The sequence below is a fragment of the Pristiophorus japonicus genome, chromosome 20 (genome assembly GCF_044704955.1).
Source record: "Pristiophorus japonicus isolate sPriJap1 chromosome 20, sPriJap1.hap1, whole genome shotgun sequence".
Classification (NCBI taxonomy): domain Eukaryota; kingdom Metazoa; phylum Chordata; class Chondrichthyes; family Pristiophoridae; genus Pristiophorus; species Pristiophorus japonicus.
Window position 1 is genome coordinate 47,952,777 of NC_091996.1, and position 24,676 is coordinate 47,977,452.

The window sequence follows — 24,676 nt, forward strand, 5'->3', positions numbered from 1 at the left end:
TATTCGTGTTATGTTAGGACTTAGGAAGAAGGTTCCTTCGAACCATGTGTGCTGAAGTTATTGGACTTGATCTTTAGGGAACAAGTGAGTAATCACCAGGCCTGAAGATCACAGATAGACATAAGGGCATGAAAACAACTAAACAACCAGTCAAACTTGAGCTTATAATTTTTCACTGTTGCATTCAGAGCTGAAGCTGTGAGACATAGACAAAGATTTCTAATTCTGCAAGATCTAACGGCAATAAAAGCACATGTTTTCGCCCAGACAAGAACTAATCTAAAAGGAAGATTTCTTCTGTGTGATACGTGTAATGAAATCGTAAATCTTCTCTCTATAAATGGATTTATGAATTCATTACGCAGAGTAGAATAAATCCTCCCCCCTTGTGCCTACATCTGCTAAATCTTTGATAAAGTAAAACTCCTTGTTCACTGAGCCTACCTTCATGAAGTCCAGTGAATTGATTAAGTTAATGTTGAAGGATGAATTAAATTATATCTTGTCAGAGGCTGGCTTATTTTCTATTTATTCATTAATGTAAGAGAATCTGCTCATGAAAAAAGACCACAAGATAGCACAAAACAATAAAGTGTAATCTGCTCCACAACCTTGCTTCGTCCACAGATTATATCTTATCTACCTTATAAATCCTGTACCACAGCTAATCACCTGGAGGAACACTCTGCATAAATATACTCTTTTTCACAAAGATAATAATGCAACTGTCTAAAATATTTATAGATCCCAGATCTCCACTATCCAGCCCTGGCTTGCCATAATACCCGCTGACCTCAGCAGTGCACAAACGATTTTATCCCACAGTGTATTTGTGGTCACGCCAAGGGTGTTAGTGGTAGTGAGGCCAGTAATTAGTAAACCTTTAACGGACATATTTAAACGGTAACCACGGAAAACAAATGGTAAGCTCATTAAATTTACTGGGGAAGGCAGGGACGAAGACTACAATAAAGGATTTTTGAAAGGATTTAGATTAGTAATATAATTGGATAGATGTGAGAGATGCAGGAGAAGCCCCCAAGGATCAGAGAGCGGCAATGGTTATTTAAAAAAGGAGCTATTTTGAGATACTGCATATCAATTGGTTTCACCTCAGTGATAAAAATATATTTGAAATGATTTATGGATAAAGTGGGGAAATCTAAGATCTGGCAGCTTGATGAAGAACAATCAACGTGGATTCAGTAAGCGGAGATAACGCTCAGCAAGCTTGCTGGAGTTTTTGAAGATATTATTAGACAACAGAAATCTAGTGGATCTTGTAGCCCCAAAATTCCTGCGAAGCAGCGGCACATCAATGCCATTCTTTGAGTCGGTAGAGGCAGAATTTGGGGCAGCACCTGGTTATGTCAGGTGCCCATCCCCTTTCCTGCATGTCAAAGATTCCATCACATGATACGCCCAACTCAAATTCCATTCAGCTTTAAATCACTGACATTTCCTGAACCAAAAACTTTGTAACAATATGCAAAGAAAGGTACAACTGATTTCCCATCATTCTGCATCCAAGCCACACCTGTGTGACCCTGCCATCCAATGTTGCAACATTTTAAAAGGCATATTTTGACAATGCAATTGACACAGAGCAAGTCTCTGTATTATAGAAACCAGCATCGTAACAGGAAACAGGACAATTTGTTTTTCAATGTCCTATCACTTACAGTGTTGCGGGGATTTCTGCAACAGTGTTATAAATAGCCCAGATATCCACCAGATAAATGCCCCAAATCTTAGTAATGGGTCAGGGCCACAAACAAGGGGCAGGTAGAAGTCTTACCCTGTGCCACTGTTAACGGAACAGTTCAACCACAGGAAATTTGGCCCCAGTATATTTAGATTTTGGAAGGATTCAGAACATACTACAGATTAAGGTGAAGATTCATAGGATTGAGGTAAATGAGAAAACTGGCAATAAACAGGAAAGCGGTTACCCATAATATGAAACATCTCAACTTGGCAACAGATTATGAGTGCGCTTTCCAAAGAGTTAACTTTCAGGCACCTGTTATTTATCATACAGGAACAATGCAACCAGATTCAGGATGATCTGGATCTTTTGTGAAACTGGCACAGCATGTTGGTAGATGCAGTTCAATGTAGCCAAGTGCAAAATAATTAGTGTGAGGGTAAAGATCCAAAATAGGACATTTGTGTTTCAGGAAATGTCAGTGAACTAAAGCTGAATGGAATTTGGGAGCTGTGGGATTAAAAAGAATGAATTGAAACAATCAGCCCAATGCAGGGCTACGGTGAAAATAGGCAAATACATTTTTTTTTTAAGTTACAGAGGCTGCAGCGAGCGCAACAAGAATGGATCCAACGCTCAGGAGTCAAATACAAAGTTATAGACATATTCCCATTGGTAAAGCAGTTGAAGTCAGATATGGTGGGGGGCGGGGCGGGAGACTGTATTGTTGAGTGCCTTAAGAATAAATGCATGGACCACTTATTGATCTAAATCTACTTGAATGACCTGGGTACTAAAATCAACTGTATACTGGTCAAATAAAAACAGAAAATGCTGGAAATCTCAGCAGATCAAGCAACATCTGTGGAAAGAAACAAGAGTTAACGTTTCAGGTCTGTGACCCTTCGTCAGAACTGGTCAAATTTGCTGTTGCTACAAAAGTAAGGCAAGAGTCAAAATAGATCAAAAGATTTAAATAAGTTATGCAGCAGGCAAACACAGTTGTAATACTAGTTTCAGTTTTCAACCCATCACACCATTAAAAAGAGGATACACAGAAAAGATTTGCAATTAAAGAAGCTGGATTTTCGGTTCTTTTGCATCCTGGCGGGTCGCTAAATGTTTTTGGGCGTTACGCGGGCGTCCAGGTTTTACCACCCGCTGGTAAATTCGGCTCATGGTTTGCAGCAGAGCAAAACTTACCGCCCTGCCCCCAGGTTTCACTGATATCATGACTTCAATCGTCATGCAAGCTCTGCTAATGGCCCAGATGCAAAATTCGGCCCCAACGCCTCATTTAACATTCGCCTCATGAAACATCTGAAAAACCAAGCGCTCGCAGAGTGCATTGGCAGCGTATTTAAATGGAGGGATGAGGATCCTACATCGCAAGTCACATTGACTGCAACGGTTGCACACATCACACTGTATCTACCATTACAGTGCCCTTACAAGGTGAGCGAGAAAATGTGATGTGGGCATTACTAGTTCGCCAGCATATCATGCTCCATGCTCTTGCCAGGCGGCATCAAGTTAGAAGAAGGGCTTTTGGTCATGTCGGCCCATAGATGAGGAGAGGCCGAAGACGTCAGGGGAGGAGGGATTACCCCCCACAGGCTTACCGGCAACAACACTCATACCTCCAGCTCTGAGGGGCAGTGTGTGAGAAAGCTGCACTTCCGTAAGAAAGTACTGATAGAGATATGCCATATTCTACAGGCAGACCGATGCCTGGAAAGCTCTGGAGGCACGCTTCAATACTCCCCTCAATCCGAATTCATTGTGGTGTGCTGCACAACTTGGCCCTCATGAGAGACCAGCCACTGCCAGTGGGGATTGCAAGCCCACCTCAGGAGGAGGAGGATGACGAAGAGGAGCCTGGCGAGGCCGCCATTGGAGAACCACACCATCCACGGGGGAGGCAGGGTGGAGATGCTGCCGGACCAACACTTGCCATCGCCAGCTCGTAATGGACCGGCTCTCCTAAATGGAGGAAACTGAGGGATGGAGCTAATACTGGACACGCTATGTGCCCCCATAAAGGCACATTTCCAGTGAACTTTGGATTGATGCACAAGACACCAATGGAAAAGGATGAATCATAAATTTTACTGCAACAATCTCACAAAAACTCCCCCCACCAAAATAAAACCATATAATATACAACATTATGTTGCAGGGCCCTAAACAACAACAAAACGTTTTAAACGCATGATTTTTGGCTCGGGCGCACAAAGTCCGTTGTGTAACGCCTGATTTAACGCCCTCGATCATGGATCCTCATTTTTTGCCGAATTTCCCAGTCAAGGGCGCAAACTTTTTTCAGGCTGTATCTTTACCGCCCCGCCGTGATTAACACCCTGAAATCGGGAAAGCCTAAAATACAGCCCTTAAGCTTTACAGTCGAGAAATATGGTGGTTGAGAGGAACAAATCCAATATGCATTGATAAAATGTCACTGATTTCATGTAAATAGCTCCATTCTTGCCCTGCAGACACTACTCTGCAACTTGGAGAGAAATTGGTGAAGTGGAAATCTAATAATTGAGATACCACATGGAAATAAAATTGCCCCATTTATAAGATTTCACTCATTAAGCATAACTAATTTTTATTGATTTAAGTACATCACCTGAGAAAATAACCCCTTGTAAAAGGGAATGGTTCCTGGTACTTCCAGGAACGGTGCAGTGGCTCTAGGCCTTTTGGCTAAGAGCATTGGCGCAGAGTGATCCTTGACTGGTGCAGGGTGACCTCTGGCGTTTGACAAAGAATTGTAACGATTGGAAAACGATTGGACATGAATTTAAAAAAAAAAAAAAAAAAAAAAGGAATGGTCCCATTAAACATGCACCTGGCTCCCTAACCCTCTCAACGCCCATTAACAGTGCCATTCATAGACTTGCCAATGCAAACAGCTGTTGAAATGTCAAACAAATGGATCAGCTGTTGAAAGAGCAAAATATGAAAATTCTTCTTTCAATCCTTTCCTTACAGTCCAGCAGAATAAACTTAAACATTCAATCAGGGCTGGCATTTTCTTTGGAAAAGGCAATCACAATTCACTGACCCAAAATGATGAGGTATAGTGAGGCAATGCAAGATAACAAAAATTAAAAACTGCCTTATCCTTCAGAATGCAATTTACATGAATTAAAGAAGCCCTTGGAGCTAACTAAATTTGATGACTTCATTTTAATGTGACATTTTAACAGATTTTGTTGACCATCTGATAAACAAGGCTCTGATAAATAAACAATATAGGTGGCTCGTGGTCAGATCGACTGGCTCACCCACCCAATGTCATTGGTGAGAGGCCTGAACCATTTGTTGGTCAGGCCTCACTTGAATCTAATTGCCGACGTATCTTCAGTGTGCTTTCACCTCATAGAGCATGAGTACTTTCTCGCTCTGGAAATTCATATCGGGATTTGGCAACTGGAAGTGAGACATGTCTAAATCAGGAGCTCTGAGATTTAGTCATGCGGCGGTGGAGCAGACAGGCCCTCTTTCTGTATTGGCAGGAGGATGCCCAAGCAGGCCCAGCCGACGGCCTGGAAGGAGGTGGGAGAGAATGTATTTGCCAGCAGCTTCATTGGCAGGACATGGGTGCAGTGCTGCAAGAGGTTCAACAACCATATGCAGGCATCAGGGGTGAGAATGATGCTATCTCTATTTCTCAACATTAGATATCCCACGGAATTTGATTCACCCCCCCCCCCACACCCCCTCCACTGCACCACCCCCTTCCCTCACCGGACCCCCCCACCCCGCCCAGTACTCCAAACGCTTTGCTCTCCCACTCCACTTGCTTTTCCTCCAATCATAAAGCAACACTGCATCCACCCTCCTTCTCGTTTGAATCACACACTCACTGACGGCGGATGTTCTCGCGAAAGGCACAAGCAACATTTGCTTTGACCACCGTAGCAGCTGGAACAAATGTCGCTCTTCTGCTAACTGCTTTCATGCAGGAACCACTTCCTTGGCCTTTACCACTTCCCCCATCCTGCTCACAAATTGCCGCTTCTCCTTCTCAGTATGCACAAAGCTGCCTCACTCATCTGCAGAACCCTTTTCCAGAACCACTCAGTAATTTGCTCCAACTCTTACTGCAAGAATAAACGGCACATAACAGCTTGGGCAGGACCCAGAACCTGGGGAAGGGCCAGTCTCCATTCAAGCTCTCCTCGAGATGGAGGAGGAAGCTCTGCAGATCATTGGTGCGGGCAGCAGGAGGAATATTGGGATTGCGAGGCTGGAGGCCATCAGCATCAGGGCATTTTCCTACTTCTAGTACCTTTTATCTTCATTGATGCAATCACACAGACAGGCAGCATGGTCAGCTGGTGCTGCAGTGTGCTACCATTCATCTGCAAATGCCGAAACTTCACATATCATGCTAACTCATTCCTCTCTTCATTTTATAGATTCATGCGCTGAAGTATGCTGATGCTCGGAGGAGGAGCTTTGAGATCCTTATGGGCAGCGTCACTAAGAACTCGGCCCATCAGCAAGCTGCCATTTTGCTCACTGAAATTTCCTTGCCGAAACATCATGTAAACAAAGTATTGTTTTTTATTTGGTGTCTCCCTTAGGGTTGCCTAGCCTCGCTGGTTGTCTGAGCATCTCCTGGAATTGGGGGTTGCTTCCCAGGCATTAATGCTAGCAAACTAGGGGGAAAAAGCAAAAGAATTAATTTTGAAGTGTTAGTCATTTAGGAAATGTGGCAGCCTATTTGCACATATGGTCCCACAAATAGTAATGAGGTAATTACCAGACAATCGGTGGGGGGGAGGTGGGGGGGGGGGGGGGGAGAGGGGGATCAGGTAGAGGGAGGGGATTGGGCAGAGGTTGGAAAGGGAGGTTGGGCCGAGACTGGTTGGGCAGGTTGTTTGGGATGCCAGCGGTCGGGCATCCGGAGGTCGGCGGGGGTGGGGGCGGTTTAGGTCGGGCTGCCGGAAGTCGGGGAGGAAGGTTGGGCGGCCAGAGATCGGGCCAAATTCGAGCGGAGGTCGGGGGGAGGTCAGGCCAGGGGAGATCGGGCCGAGGCAGAGGGGGGGGGGGGAAGTTTGGGCTGAGGCGGGGGTGGGGGGAGGTCGGGCTGAGGCCGGGGTGGGGAATCGGGCTGAAGCCGGGAGGGGAGGGGTGGGGAGGTCGGGCTGAGGCCGGGGTGGGGAGTTGGGCTGAGGCCGGGAGGGGAGGTCGGGAGGCCAGAGGAGGCCGGTGGAGGTCGGGCTGAGGCGGGGTAAGGTCGAGTGACTGGTGGTCAGGGCAGGCCGGGGGAGGTCGGGCCGAGGCTAGGAGAGGTCAGGTGGAGGTAGGGGGAGGTCGGGCGGCTGAGGCAGGGGCATCCGGATTTCAGAACATTTTCCGGTTTCTGGACGTCCCTGCCACGGATTGGCCCGGTATCCGGATTCCGCCACATTCCGGATTCTGGAACTCCGGATTTTGGACGTACCACCTGTAGTGCATTTACCGTAGTAAAACATCCCAAGGCCCTTCACAAAAGCATTATCAAACAGAATGTGACACCGAGCCACATAAGAAGATATTAAGGCGGATGACCAAAAGCTTGGTCAAAGAGGTAGGTTTTAATGAGCGTCTTCAAGGAAGAAAGAGAGGTGGAGAGGTGGAGAGGTTTAGGTACGGAATTTCACAGCTTCGGGCCATGGTAGCTGAAAGCACGGCCGCCAATGGCAAAGCGATTAAAATTAGGGATGCTCAGGAGGCCAGAATTGGAGGAGTGCAGGTATTTGGGAAGGTTGTAGGTCTGGAGGAGAGTACAGAGCTAGGGAGGAGCCATGGGCGAATTTGAAAACAAGGATGAGAATTTAAAAATTGAGGCATTGCTTAACCAGGAGCCAATGTATGTCAGGAAGCACAGCAGTGATGGGTGAATGGGACTTGATACGAGTTAGGGCATGGACAGCAGACTTTGGGATGATCTCAAGTTTAGAGAGCGTAGAATATGGGAGGCCTTCTAACTCATAGGAGTGTTATAAACTGAGCCAAGTTAGCAGTTAGATTGTGATGCACCCTTGCACCCCAGAATTACACTGATGATTCCAAGTTGCCATAACTTGCACTGTTCCAGGACAATAGTTCAATACTTACATTTGTACACTGAACTCAGTTCAAGAGTTGTCAAATTATTACCAACAGGTGGAAACATCCTCTTTCTTATCATTAAACAGCATTTTCAGTCAGCTTGTCCAATAGACCACCTGTACACTTTGAAAAGCGGCTTTCACACCAGACAAGAATGATACAATGCTCAGAACATAACGAAAGAGAAACATAGAAATATAGAAAATAGGTGCAGGAGTAGGCCATTCGGCCCTTTGAGCCTTCACCACTATTCAATAAAATCATGGCTGATCATTCCCTCAGTACCCCTTTCTTGCTTTCTCTCCATATCTATAGATCAATTTAGCCGTAAGGGCCAGATCTAACTCCTTCTTGAATATATCCAGTGAACTGGCATCAACAACTCTCTGCGGCAGGGAATTCCACAGGTTAACAACTCTCTGAGTGAAGAAATTTCTCCTCATCTCAGTCCTAAATGGCCTACCCCTTATCCTAAGACTGTGTCCCCTGGTTCTGGACTTCCCCAACATCGGGAACATTCTACCTGCATCTAAAGTGTCCCGTCCCGTCAGAATCTTGCATGTTTCTATGAGACCCCCTCTCATCCTTCAAAACTCCAATGTATAAAGGCCCAGTTGATCCAGTCTCTCCTCATATGTCAGTCCAGCCATCCCGGGAATCAGTCTGGTGAATCTTCGCTGCACTCCCTCAATAGCAAGAACGTCCTTCCTCAGATTAGGAGACCAAAACTGAACGCAACATTCCAGGTGAGGCCTCACCAAGGCCCTGTGCAACTGCAGTAAGACCTCCCTGCTCCTATACTCAAATCCTCTAGCTATGAAGGCCAACATACCATTTGCCTTCTTCACCACCTGCTGTACTTGTATGCCAACTTTCAATGACCGGTGAACATGACACCCAGGTCTCATTGCACCTCACCTTTTCCTAATCTGCCGCCATTCAGATATTATTCTGCCTTCGCGTTTTTGCCCCCAAAGTGGATAACCTCACATTTATCCACATTATACTGCATCTACCATGCATTTGCCCACTCACCTAACCTGTCCAAGTCACCCTGCAGCCTCTTAGCGTCCCCCTCACAGCTCACACCGCCACTCAGTTTACTGTCATCTGCAAACTTGGAGATATTACACACAATTCCTTCATCTAAATCATTTATGTAGATTGTAAAGAGCTGGGGTCCCAGCACTGAGCCCTGCGGCATTCCACTAGTCACTGCCTGCCATTCTGAAAAGGACCCATTTATCCCGACTCTCTGCCTCCTGTCTGCCAAACAGTTCTCTATCCACTTCAGTATATTACCCCCAATACCATGTGCTTTGATTTTGCATACCAATCTCTTGTGTGGGACCTTGTCAAAAGCCTTTTGAAAGTCCAAATACACCACATCCACTGGTTGTCCCTTGTCCACTCTACTCGTTACATCCTCAAAAAATTCTAGATGATTTGTCAAGCATGATTTCCCCTTTATAAATCCATGCTGACTTGGATCGATCCTGTCACTGCTTTCCAAATGTGCTGCTATTTCATCCTTAATAATTGATTACAACATTTTCCCCACTACTGATGTCAGGCTAACCGGGCTATAATTCACCGTATTCTTACCTGCTTTCTCTCTCCCTCCATTTTTAAAAAGTGGTGTTACATTGGCTACCCTCCAGTCCATAGGAACTGATCCAGAGTCGATAGAGTGTTGGAAAATGATCACCAATGCATCCACTATTTCTGAGATGTAAACTATCAGGCCCTGGGAATTTATCGACCTTCAATTCCATCAATTTCCCTAAAACAACTTCCCGCCGAATAAGGAATTTCCTCCTTCTCACTTGACCCTTGGTCCCCAATACTTCCGGAAGGTTATTTCATGAAGACAGAACCAAAGTATTTGTTCAATTGGTCTGCCATTTCTTTGTTCCCCATTATAAATTCACCTGAATCCAACTGCAAGGGATCTATGTTTGTCTTCACTAATCTTTTTGTCTTCACATATCTATAGATGCTTTTGCAGTCAGTTTTTATGTTCCCGACAAGCTTATTCTCGTACTCTATTTTCCCCCTCTTATTTAAACCCTTTGTCCTCCTCTGCTGAATTCTAAATTTCTCCCAGTCCTCAAGTTTGATGCTTTTTCTGGCCAATTTGTATGCCTCTTCCTTGGATTTAACACTATACTTAATCTCCCTTGTTAGCCACGGTTGAGCCACCTTTCCCGTTTTATTTTTACTCCAGACAGGGATGTACAATTGCTGAAGTTCATCCATGTGATCTTTAAAATGTTTGTCATTGCCTATCCACCATCAACCCTTTAAATATTATTTGCCAGTCTATCCTAGCCAATTCACACCTCAAACCATCGAAGTTTCCTTTCCTTAAGTTCAGGACCCTAGTCGCTGAATTAACTGTATCATTCTCCATCTTAATAAAAAATGCTACCATGCTATGGTCACTCTTCCCCAAGGGGTCTCGCACAACAAGATTGCTAATTAGTCCCTTCTCATTACACATCACCCAGTCTAGGATGGTGAGCTCTCTAGTTGGTTCCTCGACATATTGGTCTAGAAAACCATCCCTAATACACTCCAGGAAATCCTCCTCCACCACATTGCTACCAGTTTGGTTAGCGCAATCAATATGTAGATTAAAGTCACCCATGATAACTGCTGTACCTTTATTGCATGCACCCCTAATTTCTTGTTTGATGCTGTCCCCAACCTTACTACTACTGTTTGGTGGTTTGTACACAACTCCCACTAGAGTTTTCTGCCCCTTGGTATTCCGTAGCTCCACCCATACCAATTCTAAATTATCCAAGCTAATGTCCTTTCTTACTATTGCATTCATTTCCTCTTTAACCAGCAATGTCACCCTGCCTCCTTTTCCTTTCTGTCTATCCTTCCTAAATGTTGAATACCCCTGGATGTTAAATTCCCAGCCTTGGTCACCCTGGCGCCATGTCTCCGTGATGCTAATTACATCATACCCATTAACTGCTATCTGTGCAGTTAACTCGCCCACCTTATTCCGAATAGTCCTCGCATTGAGGCACAGAGCCTTCAGGCTTGTGTTTCGAACACACTTTGCCCCTTTAGAATTTTGCTGTAACATGGCCCTTTTTGCTTTTTGCCTTAGGTTTCTCTGCCCTCCATTTTTACTTTTCTTCTTTCTATCTTTTGCTTTTGCCCCCATTCTACTTCGCTCTGTCTCCCTGCATAGGTTCCCATCCCCCTGCCATATTAGTTTAACTCCTCCCCAACAGCACTAGCAAACACTCCCACTAGAACATTGGTTCCAGTCCTGCCCAGGTGCAGACCATCCGGTTTGTACTGGTCCAACCTCCCCCAGAACCAGTTCCAATGTCCCAGGAATTTGAATCCCTCCCCTCTGCACCACTTCTCAAGCCACGTATTCATCTGAGCTATCCTGCGGTTCCTACTCTGACTAGCATGTGGCACTGGTACCAATCCTGAGATTACTACCTTTGAGGTCCTACTTTTTAATTTAGATCCCAGCTCCCTAAATTCATCTTGTAGGATCTCATCCCGTTTTTTACTTATATCTTTAGTACCTATATGCGCCACGACGACTGGCTGTTCACCCTCCCTTTTCAGAATGCCCTGCACCCGCTCCAAGGCATCCTTGATCCTTGCACCAGGGAGGCAACAGACCATCCTGGAGTCTCAGTTGCAGCCGTCTATCTATCCCCCTTACAATTGAATCCCCTATCACTATAGCTCTCCCACTCTTTTTCCTGTCCTCCTGTGCAGCAGAGCCACCCATGGTGCCATGAACTTGGCTGCTGCTGCCCTCAACTGATGAGTCACCCCTCCAAAAATACCCAAAGTGGTGTATTTGTTTTGCAGGGGGATGACCGCAGGGGACCCCTGCACTACCTTCCTTGCACTGCTCTTCCTGTTGGTCACCCATCCTCTATCTGGCTGTGTACGCTTTACCTGCGGTAAGACTAACACACGAAAAGAGCTGTTTTCACTAATTATTGATTTGACTCCTTAGTTATCATATGATTTTGTGTTAATTCTCAGTGAAAACAACATGCACGTGGCAGCCTTAAAGTTTATGAGCTGAATTTTCCTCAATAATCGGCGCCATTTTTTTGGCATGCACCATTTTTTGGGGTAAATTAATATCTCCAAGTTTCACCAAAGTTTCTGCGCTAGCATAATTCACTTAGGTACAATTCTTTTAGGCAACGATTTTTTTTACCTCATTGGAGGCGTAATCTGCCACCCGTGCCAGTTCTGGCCATTTAAGCAAGTTTGGCCAGCTCCAACTTACTCCAATTTTTCTAAAGACAGCGTATGCGACCGCTCTGGAAAAATCTTCTGGGTAGTTAACAAAATCAGCGCAGGTAAGAGAATCAGCGCAGAAGACCCAGTTCCACTGTCGGGACAGCAGCAGCAGAGAGGGAGAGAGAGGTAGAGAGGGAGAGTGGAGAGAGGTGGGGGCGGGGGGGGGGGGGTGGCGGAGAGGGGAGAGGGGGGAGTCTTTTCGGTCAGGGTTAGGAGCGGCTCCCAGCACCGGGAGGAGGGAGGCCTTTCGGCCAGGGTTAGCAGTGACACCCGGAGTGACACCTTTTGTCCTGGGTTAAGGGCGGGTGGGATAGACTTTTGGCATAAACATTTTAATAATTTAATGCTGGTAAGCTGCTGCAATGTGCAAGGTGTTTGTGCAGGTTGGTCTGAGCTGGCCAGAATGTGTTGCATTTTTCATTTTCCAGCCTTAGCCCACAGTATGTCCCATCACGATCATTTTGGCACAGATCTTAGATCGCAGATCTTAGGCACCACCCCCAAAGCTAAATGACAGGCTAGGTGGCGCCAAAATCAACAATTCAAACGGGGAAAGTGCTGTGTATCTGTAAAGCATGCACTCCCATGTTCCACCACCAGGGAGCACATCCCCTGAAGTCTCAAGGGATCCCAGCATCCCTTGGGAGCACTGTATATAAGGCGGCCCCTAAGGCCTGTTACTCACTCTGGAGTGTCTTAATAAAGACTGAGGTCACTGTTACTTTAACCTCCCTGTGTGCAGTCTTGTATGTGTTAGGAACACAACAACTGGTGACGAGAATACAAATCCAACGCAAACTATGGGCATCCTGGAGAAGTTCTCGGAGGGTGAGGACTGGGAAGCCTATGTCGAACGGTTAGACCAGTACTTTGTAGCCAAGGAGCTGGACGGAGAAGGAAGCGCTGCAAAAAGGAGAGCAGTCCTCCTCACGGTCTGCGGGGCATGAAGAATCTTCTGGCTCCGGTGAAACCCACAGATAAGTCGTATGAGGAGCTGTGTACACTGGTTCAGGAGCATCTTAACCCGAGGGAGAGCATGCTGATGGTGATCTGAAGGTCAGGAAGTGGCGAGCTACGTCGCCGAGATAAGGCGACTTGCAGGACAATGTGAGTTTGATGGCTACCTGGAGCAAATGCTCAGAGACTTTTTTGTACTGGGCATTGGCACGAGACCATCCTATGAAAACTTTTGACTGTAGAGACACCGACCCACAGTAAGGCCATTGCGATAGCACAGGCATTTATGCCCACCAGTGATAACACCAAACAAATCTCTCAGCACACAAGTGCTAGCAATGTTCATAAATTAACTGGAACTGTGTTTGCGAGCAGAAATGTACAGGGCAGAAACCATGAGTCTGCAACTGCCAGCAGGCCTCAGGTGACCCAGATGGCTCAAAGTCCGCAACAAAGGATGAATGCAAGGCAATTCACACCTTGTTGGCGTTGTGGAGGCTTCCATTCAGCCTATTCATGCCGCTTCAAAGGGTATGTTTGCAAGAGCTGTGGAACAATGGGGCATCTCCAACGATATGCAGATGAGCTGCAAGCTGTGCAAAACCTGCTAACCACCACATGGCAGAGGAAGATCGGTCCATGGTGGACCAAAACAATTTCGAGCCTCAGAGAGAGAAGGCAGATGCTGAAGTACACGGGGTGCACACATTTTCAACAAAATGTCCACCTATAATGCTAAACGTAAAATTGAATGGCTTACCCGTAGCCATGGAACTGGACACTGGCGCTAGCCAATCCAGCATGAGTAAAAAGATGTTTGAGAGACTGTGGTGCAACAAGGCACTCAGACCAGCCCTGAGCCCCATCCACACGAAACAGAGAACGTATACCAAAGAGCTTATCACTGTCCTGGGCAGCGCCATGGTCAAGGTCACCTACGAGAGCACGGTGCACGAACTGCCACTATGGATTGCCCCAGGCGATGGCCCCACACTGCTTGGAAGGAGCTGGCTGGGCATAATCCGCTGGAACTGGGATGACATCTGAGCGCTATCACATGTCGATGAGGCCTCATATATCCAGGGTCTTAACAGATTTCCTTCCCTTTTTGAGCCAGGCATTGGAAACTTTTCCGGGGCGAAGGTGCGGATCAACTTTGTAGTGTCCCTGCACCTTACTACAAACTCACATAAGGCATGGATATATCAGACACGATCACTCTGTGACCTTCACCTTTATTGCCAGGACCAAGGAGTGTGGACCCTGGGTGGGACCTCCCTTTTATACCTGGAAACCCAGGTGAGGTGAGGAGTGTCTCCCGCAATTTCAGCCCCTGTGGTCAGAGTACGCATTTCTAGGGTACAGGTACAGTGTACATGAGTTACAGTTACATGGCTATGTCATTGCAAGATGGTTAAATACATGACATCACCTCCCCACTTAAGTCTTTTTGTTTCAGAGGTTAAGTCTGTCAGGTGGTCGACGCTCTCTCGTGGAGCGCCGCAGTTGTGGCTCTGGTGGCTGAGCCTCGGCACGCGTCTCTGTCACCTGAGGTGATTCCGGCCTGTCCGGCCTGGCCGCAGGGACTGTGCATGCTGTGGATTGTCCTCGTTGCTCGTCCACTGGCGGTGGTGTGGGTGACATCTCATGCTCTTCTTCAGGTCCCTCCTTGTCTATGCTGAACCTTTTCAATACTTGGTCCGAGTGTTTGCGGCATATCTGCTCATCGTTTAGTTGGACCACCATGACTCTATTTCCTTCTTTGTCAATTACGGTGCCCGCAAGCCACTTGGGTCCCAAAGCATGGTTAAGAACAAATACCGGGTCATCTATTTCTATACACCTCCCCCTTGAGTTTCGATCATGGAGCTCGGTTTGGGACTGGCGCTTGCCCTCAACAATGTCTGCCAGGGCTGGGTGAATGAGGGACAGCTGCGTCTTGAGTGTGTGTTTCATGAGGAGTTCCGCTTGCGGACTCCCGTGAGCGAGTGCGGGCGGGACCTGTAGGCCAGCAGGAGGCGCAAAAGGCGGTACAGAAGGGAGGGTCCTTGGATGCGTAGCATGCCCTGTTTTATGACTTGGACCGCCCACTCCGCCTGGCCATTGGACGCCGGCTCGAACGGCGCTGTCCGGACGCGCTTGATACCATTGCCCGAAATAAACTCCTGGAATTCATGGCTGGTGAAACATGGGCCATTGTCGCTGACCAGGATGCCCGGCAAGCCATGGGTCACGAAAAACGTACGCAGGCTCTCCACGGTGATGGATGCCGTGCATGAGTTCAATATGATGCACTCGATCCACTTCGAGTATGCATCAACAACGATCAGGAACATTTTCCCCATGAACGGGACCGCAAAGTCTACATGAATACGTGACCATGGCCTGGTGAGCCAGGGCCACGGGCTGAGTGGGGCCTCCCTGGGGGCATTGCGCAGCTGGGCACACGTCGTGCACCTGCGAACCCAGCGTTCCAGGTCTGAGTCAATCCCCGGCCACCACACGTGTGACCGGGCAATGGCCTTCATTAACACGATGCCAGGGTGCTCGCTGTGGAGTTTCCTGATGAACGCTTCCCTTCCTTTCTGGGGCATGACTACCCGGCTGCCCCATAGCAGGCAGTCGGCTTGGATGGAGAGCTCATCCATCCGTTTCTGAAACGGTCTGACTTCCTCGGGGCACGCCCTGTGTGCGGGCGCCCAATCCCCAGTCAGGACACATTTCTTTATCATGGATAGGAGGGGATCCCTGTTGGTCTAGAGTTTGATCTGGCGGGCTGTGATGGGGGAGCCCGCAGTGTCAAAAGCCCCAACGGCGATGACCATCTCGGCGCTCTGCTCAGATGCCCCCTCGGTGGTGGCCAATGGGAGCCTGCTGAGCGCGTCAGCGCAATTTTCGGTGCCAGGCTGGTGCCATATGGTGTAGTCATACGCAGCCAGCGTGAGGGCCCAGCGCTGTATGCGAACTGATGCATTGGCGTTGACAGCCTTGCTGTCAGACAACAAGGATGTTAACGGCTTGTGGTCCATCTCTAGCATGAACTGTCTACCAAAAAGGTACTGGTGCATCTTTTTTACACCATAAACACACTTGAGTGCTTCCTTCTCGACCATGCCGTATCCACGCTCTGCCTGGGAGAGCGACCTGGAGGCGTAAGCCACCGGTTGGAATCGGCCGTCATCATTACCCTGCTGCAACACACACCCAACACCGTAGGATGACGCATCGCATGTTAAGACCAGTTTTTTACAGGGATCATACAAAGTAAACAGTTTGTTGGAACACAGCAGGTTCCTCGCCTTATTGAAAGCCCATTCTTGATAGTCCCCCCAAAACCATTCACAACCTTCACGCAGGAGCATGTGTAACGGCTCCAACAATGTGCTTAAGTTTGGCAGAAAGTTCCCAAAATAGTTCAAAAGTCCCAGGAATGATTGCAACTCCGATGTGTTGTCAGGCCTGGGCGTCCGGTGGATCACCTCCGTTTTTGATTCAGTGGGCCGGATCCCATCTGCGGTAACCCTCCTGTCCAAAGCTCGACCTCTGGGGCCAAGAATACACACTTGGCCTTTTTCAGCCGCAAACCTACCCGATCCAATCGGCGCAGCACCTCTTCCAGGTTGTGGAGGTGTTTTTCGGTGTCTCGACCTGTTCTAACAATGTTGTCTTGGAATACGATTGTTCCAGGAATGGATTTGAGCAAGCTTTCCATGTTTCTCTGAAAGATGGCTGCTGCCGAACGAATGCCAAACGGGCACCTGTTGTAGACAAATAATCCCTTGTGCGTCGTGATGGTGGTCAGAAGCTTGGATTCTTCAGCCAGTTCCTGAATCATGTAGGCCGAAGTGAGGTCCAACTTCATGAACAGCTTGCCACCTGTCAGTGTGGCAAAAAGATCCTCCGCTCTCGGAAGTGGGTATTGGTCTTGCAGCGATACTTGGTTGATGGTGGCTTTGTAGTCGCCACAAATCCTAACCGAGCCATCTGCTTTGAGGACGGGAACGATGGGACTTGCCCAGTCGCTGAATTAAACGGCCGAAATTATGCCCTCTCTGAGCAGCCTGACCAGTTCACATTCAATTTTTTCACGCATCACATACGGCACCGCTCTGGCTTTGTGGTGCACTGGTCTGGCGTCCGGAGTGATGCGTATCACTACTTTTGTGCCCTTGAATGTTCCGACACCAGGTTGAAACAGTGACCCAAATTTTTGCAGGACCTGTGAGCATGAACTTCGCTCCACGGATGAAATGGCATGCACATCCCCCCATTTCCAATTCATCTCAGCTAGCCAACTCCTCCCCAAAAGCGCGGGCCCATTTCCCGGAACGATCCAGAGTGGCAGCTGGTTCTGTAATCCATTACATGTTACCACCAAGTTTGCACTGCCCAGCACTGGGATGATCTCTTTGGTGTACGTCCGTAGCTGCGTCTCAATGCGTTCCAGTTTGGGCCTGCTAGCTCTGTGTGGCCATAGTATCTCAAATTGTTGGGCGCTCATGAATGACTGGCTAGCTCCCGTATCCAGCTTCATGTGCACCGGGATGCCATTCAGTAAGACTTTCATCATCATGGGTGGTGTTTTAGTGTATGAGCTGTGGATGTCAGCCACATGAACCCGCTGAACTTCAGCATCTATGGCTTTACCCCAGGCCTCATCCTGCATTGCAGACCCCTCGTCTGGTTCCTCTGTCTCGCAGATTAGCCTCGCTACTGCCTTTTTGCACATCCTGGCCAAGTGTCCACTGACATTACAAATCCTACAGGTATATTGCTGGAACCTGCAGCTTCTCGCATTGTATCTATCTCCGCACCAACAGCATGAGCTGAGATTGAGATTGCTGTTAACAAAAGGACTATTACCAGGCATTCCTCTCTGATTGCCGATTTGGCTGTTTCTAAGCATTCTGATGGTGGGTGTTAATGGACCCATCGCGGGACGCATTGTTCCTCGAGATGGCATGATGTGCCGATCCCCTTTCCATTGTCCTTGTTGCGGGCCCACCCTAGAGCCTGTTGCTGCCTGGGCGGTTTCGAAATGCCCTTGCCTGCCTGTGGGGTCCCGAGCTGCGTTCACCATGTTAACTCCCTGGTCCCTCGCCATGTTTGGACAAGGGAACAAACTCACATGAGGCATGGATATATCAGACACGGTCACTCTGTGACCTTCACCTTTATTGCCAGGACCAAGGAGTGTGGACCCTGGGTGGGACCTCCCCTTTTATACCTGGAAACCCAGGTGAGGAATGTCTCCCACAAGTTCACCCCCTGTGGTCAGGGTGTACATTTCTAGTGTACAGGTACACTGTACATGAGTAGCAGTTACATGGTTATGTCATTGCAAGATGATTAAATACATGACACACTTGGTCCCAGAGGCACGACCCATTCACCACAAGGTGCGAGCGGTACCTCACATGATGAGGGAGAGAGTGGAAATCGAGCTGGACAGGCTGCAATGTGAGGGCATCATCTCCCCAGTGGAATTCAGCGAGTGGGCCAGCCCGATTGTTCCAGTACTCAAAAGTGATGGCACGATCAGGATTTGCGGAGATTATAAAGTAACTATTAATCATTTCTCGCTACAGGACCAATACCCGCTACCTAAGGCAGACGAGCTATTTGCGACGCAGGCAGGAGGCAAGATGTTCACCAAGCTCGACCTGACTTCGGCCTACATGACGCAGGAGCTGGAGGAGTCTTTGAAGGGCCTCACCTGCATTAACACGCACAAGGGACTGTTCATCCACAACAGATGCCCGTTTGGAATTCAGTTGGCTGCAGCAATCTTCCAAAGAAACATGGAGAGCCGACTCAAGTTGGTACCACGCACGGTGGTTTTTCAGGACGACATATTGGTCATGGGTCAGGACACCGTCAAGCACCTACAAAACCTGGAGGAGGTCCTCCAGCGAGTGGATCGCGAGGGCTGCGGCTGAAGAGGTCGAAATGCGACTTCATGGCAACAGAAGTGGAATTTTTGGGGAGAAAGATCGCGACGGACGGCATTCGGCCCACAGACGCCAAAACAGAGGCTATCAGGAACGCGCCCAGGCCACAGAACGTCACGGAGCTGCGGTCGTTCCTGGAACTCCTCAACTATTTTGGTCACTTCCTACCGGGGTTAACCACCCTCTTAGAGCCCCTACATGTGTTATTGCACAAAGGTGAGAACTGGGTATGGGGAAAAAAAAATCAAGTAATTGCTTTTGAGAAAGCCAGAAACATTTTATGCTCCAACAAGCTGCTTGTATTGTATAACCCGTGTAAAAGACTTGTGCTAGCATGTGACGCGTCGTCGTACGGAGTCGGGTATGTATTACAACAAGCTAACATTGCGGGGAAGTTGCAACCTGTCGCCTATGCTTCCAGGAGCTTTTCTAAGGCCGAGAGGGCCTACAGCATGATTGAGAAAGAGGCATTAGCGTGTATGTTCGGGATAAAGAAAATGCATCAGTAGCTGTTTGGCCTCAAATTTGAGCTGGAAACCGATCACAAGCTCCTCATATCCCTGTTCACTGAAAACAAGGGGATAAATACTAATGCCTCAACCCGCATACAAAGGTGGGCACTCGTGCTATCAGCGTATAACTATACTATCCGCCACAGGCCAGGCACCGAGAACTGTGCGGATGCTCTCAGTCGGCTACCATTGCCCATCACGTGGGTGGAAATGGCGTAGCCTGCAAACTTGTTGATGGTGGCGCAGCCCACAGACTTGTTGATGGTCATGGAAGCGTTTGAAAATGATAACTCACCTGTCACGGCCCGCCAGATTAGGACTTGGACCCGCCAAGATCCTCTGCTGTCCCTGGTAAAAAACTGTGTACTGCATGGGAGCTGGGCCAGCATCCCCGTTGAAATGCAAGAGCTAATCAAGCCATTCCAGCGGCGAAAGGATGAGCTGTCCATTCAGGCAGACTGCCTGTTGTCGGGTAACCGTGTAGTGCTACCCAAAAAGGGCAGGGAGACGTTCATCTCGGATCTCCACAGCACACACCCGGGTATAGTAATGATGAAAGCGATAGCCAGATCCCACGTGTGGTGGCCCGGTATCGACTCTGACTTAGAGTCCTGTGTACGGTAATGCAGCGTGTGTGCTCAGCTGAGCAACGCGCCCAGAGAGGCACCACTAAGTTTGTGGCCCTAGCTCTCCAGACCTTGGTTGAGGATCCATGTTGACTATGCGGGCCCGTTTCTCGGTAAAATGTTCCTGGTGGTGGTGGATGCTTTTTCAAAATGGATTGAATGTGAAATAATGTCGGGAAGCACCACCACCGCCACCATTGAAAGCCACCCACGGCCTGCCTGACATGCTGGTCAGTGACAACGGGCCATGTTTCACCAGTGCCGAATTTAAAGAATTCATTACCCGCAATGGGATCAAACATGTCACCTCGGCCCCGTTTAAACCAGTCTCCAATGGGCAGGCAGAGCGGGCTGAACATACAATCAAACACAGCCTCAAACGAGTCACAGAAGACTCACTCCAAACCCACCTGTCCCGAGTACTGCTCAGCTACCACACGAGACCCCACTCGCTCACAGGGGTGCCTCCGGCTGAGCTACTCATGAAAAGGACACTTAAAACCAGACTCTCACTGGTTCACCCCAAAATTGAGCCCTATGCTTTTAGCTTAAACCACCATCTGCTCTCTCCCTCCGACCAAATGAAGAATGTTGAAGTAGGTATTTATTTGGTAACATTAATAAGGGAATAAAGTAAATAAATCCAGCTCCACATTTGCTTGTTGTAGCTGCATTGGTCATGTTATACCTGTGATAACAATGCTTTTCAAAACCTTGCTTTGCTTATCTCAACAAGAGTACAGAGGAGACATTCATTCTATCAGCCAAATAGCAATTGAAACTAGCTAATGAGGAATAAAATAGTAAGGTTCTGCAGTGCTCATCTTTCCACCCAATTATATATTATTTTAACAAAAGAGAAAACAAGAAGCACCAATAAACTCATATTTATCACAACTGAAAAGATGAATAAAATAAGCATCAAAAATTGCAAATAAATGAATAAGCACCAAATTGAATAAATCCCACGTGTAACAACCCTGGAGGCTGTAAGCTACAGGACTCATGATCTACCTGTTTCTTCATCGCAGAGGTGCTCACAAGGCTCCAATGTCCTTTGCCCACAAAGGTCTCTTGTCCATGGCGATGTGGAGTTGATTTGGTAAAACAGCGATAACTTGGCTGGATTTAACCAGTCCGAAACATCCAGAAAGCTTCCTTCACTGACAACAAAGCTGCTCCCTGAACAACGGAGAAAGGCAGAAGTTAAAGACATCTGATCAATTCATTTTGACACCGGTTTTCCTTTTAATTAAAGCATCTGTCCAAGACATGTCAAAAATAATGTTTGATGGACAAAGATGTCAAGAATAATGAATAATTAGGATTCAAACAAACGATAGCCATTCAATCAAGAGGTTCAGGTGTCATTGAAAACCATGAGAATAAAGCTGAAGCAGATTATGGGAATCATCTGAACTGCTTGAAGGAATTATTGGTTTTAACTCATTCACAAGTATTAATTTAACATAATGCGGACTGTACACATTCTAACTGCAAAAATCACAGCATCTTCTACTGGCAGCTGCTGCTGGGCGACTTGAAGCTGAAGGCAGTGAACCTTTCGTCTGTATGGAGCGGTTCAGGGGGCTCCATTTGCTGTTGGTAGTGCAAAGAGTTACTAAATCATGGAGGCCATTTCATGAGAAACATTTGCTTATTACAAAATCTGATGAAACAAGTGATACAAGAAATGACTGTTGATGATAATAACAGATGAACACTTAATGCGTTATACAATATCTTTCTGTCTGCGATATCCACAAGGGCATAAATGGATTATCACCTCCGTTAAAATAACAGAGGAACATCATGCAAACACGTTAACCTTTCATTTATTATTGCTGCCAAATGTAATTTCTAGACAATAAGGGGCCGAAATTGCCCCCTTTTTTAAGGCCCGTTACCTGGGCGATATGGTCTTTCCAGCTGGGGAAGGCAGAGGGTGCGACCTGTCACAATTGCCCACAGGTCGGGGGTCTGCCACGGCCTGCCTTTCCCGCCCCGCCCCGCTGACCCCTTACCACCTGTCGTCGACTCCTTTTGCGCCCGCAGGGGGAATTGCCACACGGAAGCGCAGTCGGCATCGGTTGGTGTGAGAAGCTGCCAGTGGCTGTGTGCTGCAGCCACCCTTAAACGGGAGTCGGCCCGACAATGGTGGCCGCCAGTTCGGTCAGACTGCTAACTCCCTCTTGGGTGCCGCTGGTCCGGGAGAGCCCCTCCCTGGTGGCCGAGTGGGCATCACTGTGGTCGCACTAGGCCTTGAAGCATCCCTCCCCTTTAAGTGAAGGGGAGGGACGTTGCGAGGTGTCAGCGTGATGCGGCATGTGTGCGTTGCGCTGACATCACTAACGCAGCGCTAAATGACACCACCCGCCTTCCGCCTCGCTCCCGCCTCCAACAGCACCCGAGAGCGCTGGGAGGCTTCCCAACAAACAAAGTCCCGAATATCACTCCATTCTCTGCCCTGTCGCTACGGGCGCTAAATCTTCAGTATATTCAAATTATCCGCCCCAACCGGGGTAGGGTGCAATTTTGGCCGTAAAGCTTGTAAAAAGCTGGGTGAGTTTTGTACACATAGGGAACACATTGCTTCAAACAGTTACCTTCATGGTGCACATTTCCTGATGATGCAGACATAAGGAACTAAAATCTTTTGAAGAATGTTTGGGTTGGAAAATATCTTCAGCACACGATTGATAGATGTTGTTTTCAACAGATTATTGGAGAATACCAAGCTCAGTGCATATGAAATAAATACAAACTAATTAGGAATTATGTGGGAAATAAGAGTATTGTTGATGTATTTTAAGCATCATTATTGAGCTAACAAGACAAATTCAAAAAGATACATCTTTTTCCACGATACTACTAATTTAGTGCAACATTAATTACAAGTAAAGGTTGAGCGTCCGAAATCCGGAGTTGCAAAATTCGGAATGTTCCAGAATCCAGGCCGATCCGTGGCGTGGTTCGTCTGGAAACCGGAAAATGTTCCGAAATCCAGACTCCCCCGCTTTGGCGACCCCCGACTTTGTCCTGACTTCGCCCGGACCCGACTTCGCCCCGGCCTGACTTTGCCTTTACCTTGCCCCGGCCGTCGGCGGCCCGACCTCGCCCCAGCCCGACCTGGCCACGGCCCGACCTCGCCCCGACCCAATTTCGTCCCGACCTCGCCCCGGCCTGACTTTGCCTTTACCTTGCTCCAGCCGTCGGCGGCCCGACCTCGCCCGACCCAACTTCGCCCCGACCTCGCCCCGGCCTGACTTTGCCTTTACCTTGCTCCAGCCGTCGGCGGCCCGACCTCGCCCGACCCAACTTCGCCCCGACCTCGCCCCGGCCTGACTTTGCCATGACCTTGCTCCAGCCGTCGGCGGCCCGACCTCGCCCCAGCCCGACCTGGCCACGGCCCGACCTCGCCCCGACCCAATTTCGTCCCGACCTCGCCCCGGCCTGACTTTGCCTTTACCTTGCTCCAGCCGTCGGCGGCCCGACCTCGCCCCGAACTCGCCCCAGCTCTCGCTGGCTGTCGACCCCTTACCGCGGCAGACCGACCTCGCTCCGGTTGTCAGCAGCTCAAACCAACCTACCTTGGCCCAGGCAAGGACGTTCCAAAATCCGGAAAAACCCAGAATCCGGAATGGCCTCGGTCCCGAGGATTCCGGATTTCGGACGTCACACTGTACAACAATGAAAAAGAACATGGGCTCAATTTTCCCCAATACTATTTATTAGCACATTGCCAGAGTTACACCCATTTTTTTGGCCCCAACTACTGCAAAAAAAAGTAGCAAGTTTCGCGTTCTATTTTTTGAATTTGGCACCGTGCAGCCTTGTCCTTTAGCTTGGGGACTGGAGCCTAATGTCTGTGCTGAAAAAGCGATGTCACCCCTTCTGCGCATGGACGAAAAAAAAGGAAATTTTTGACGTGACTGCTATGGGCGCGCATGCTCAGTACAGCTCCCGGTCTGCATTCAGCCATTTTTAAAGAGCCAGTTACGTGCGAGAACTTTCGTTCTCATTGGAAAAGAGGCAGCTCGTGCAGAGCACGGAGTGCAACAGCATAGAGTGGCATTTGTGAGTTTGGTAAGTGGGTGAGTTTTAAGGATTATTCTCTTTAAACAATTTGGAGGCTGGAATAAATTGTTAGTGGCAATTGCCAGTAGCTTCTAAGTAAGTAGCTGTTTAATTTAAAGGGGAAAAGTTAAATAGTTGGGAATCTTTCAGGTTTAGGCAGAGAAAAACAAGGTAACTCTCCAGTAGGAGGCAATTAGCAGCTAGTTAAAACCAGTTCTGTAAACGACTGACCAGTAGTGAGTCATCTGACCTAGATATTTTTTTTTAATTTTTTAATAAATTTTTCGTAGCCAATCTTTCCAATTCTTTGTCAGATCACAAACGCCAGAGGTCACCTTGCACACATCAAGGATCACCCTGCGCTAATGCTCTTAGCCAAAAGGCCGAGAGCCCAAGCACCGTTCCTGGAAGTACTGCAATACCAGGTTC

General features: G+C 48.0%; 1 long non-coding RNA gene across 1 annotated transcript in view; it reads right to left on the reverse strand.

The window, feature by feature from the left end:
* LOC139232521 (uncharacterized) overlaps nucleotides 1-21,264 on the reverse strand; it is a 70,443-nt gene extending 49,179 nt beyond the window's left edge. Inside the window, exon 1 of the long non-coding RNA XR_011588021.1 lies at nucleotides 21,185-21,264. This is a non-coding gene — a long non-coding RNA (uncharacterized lncRNA). The remainder of the gene's footprint in view (nucleotides 1-21,184) is intronic.
* Nucleotides 21,265-24,676: the final 3,412 nt, after the last annotated feature.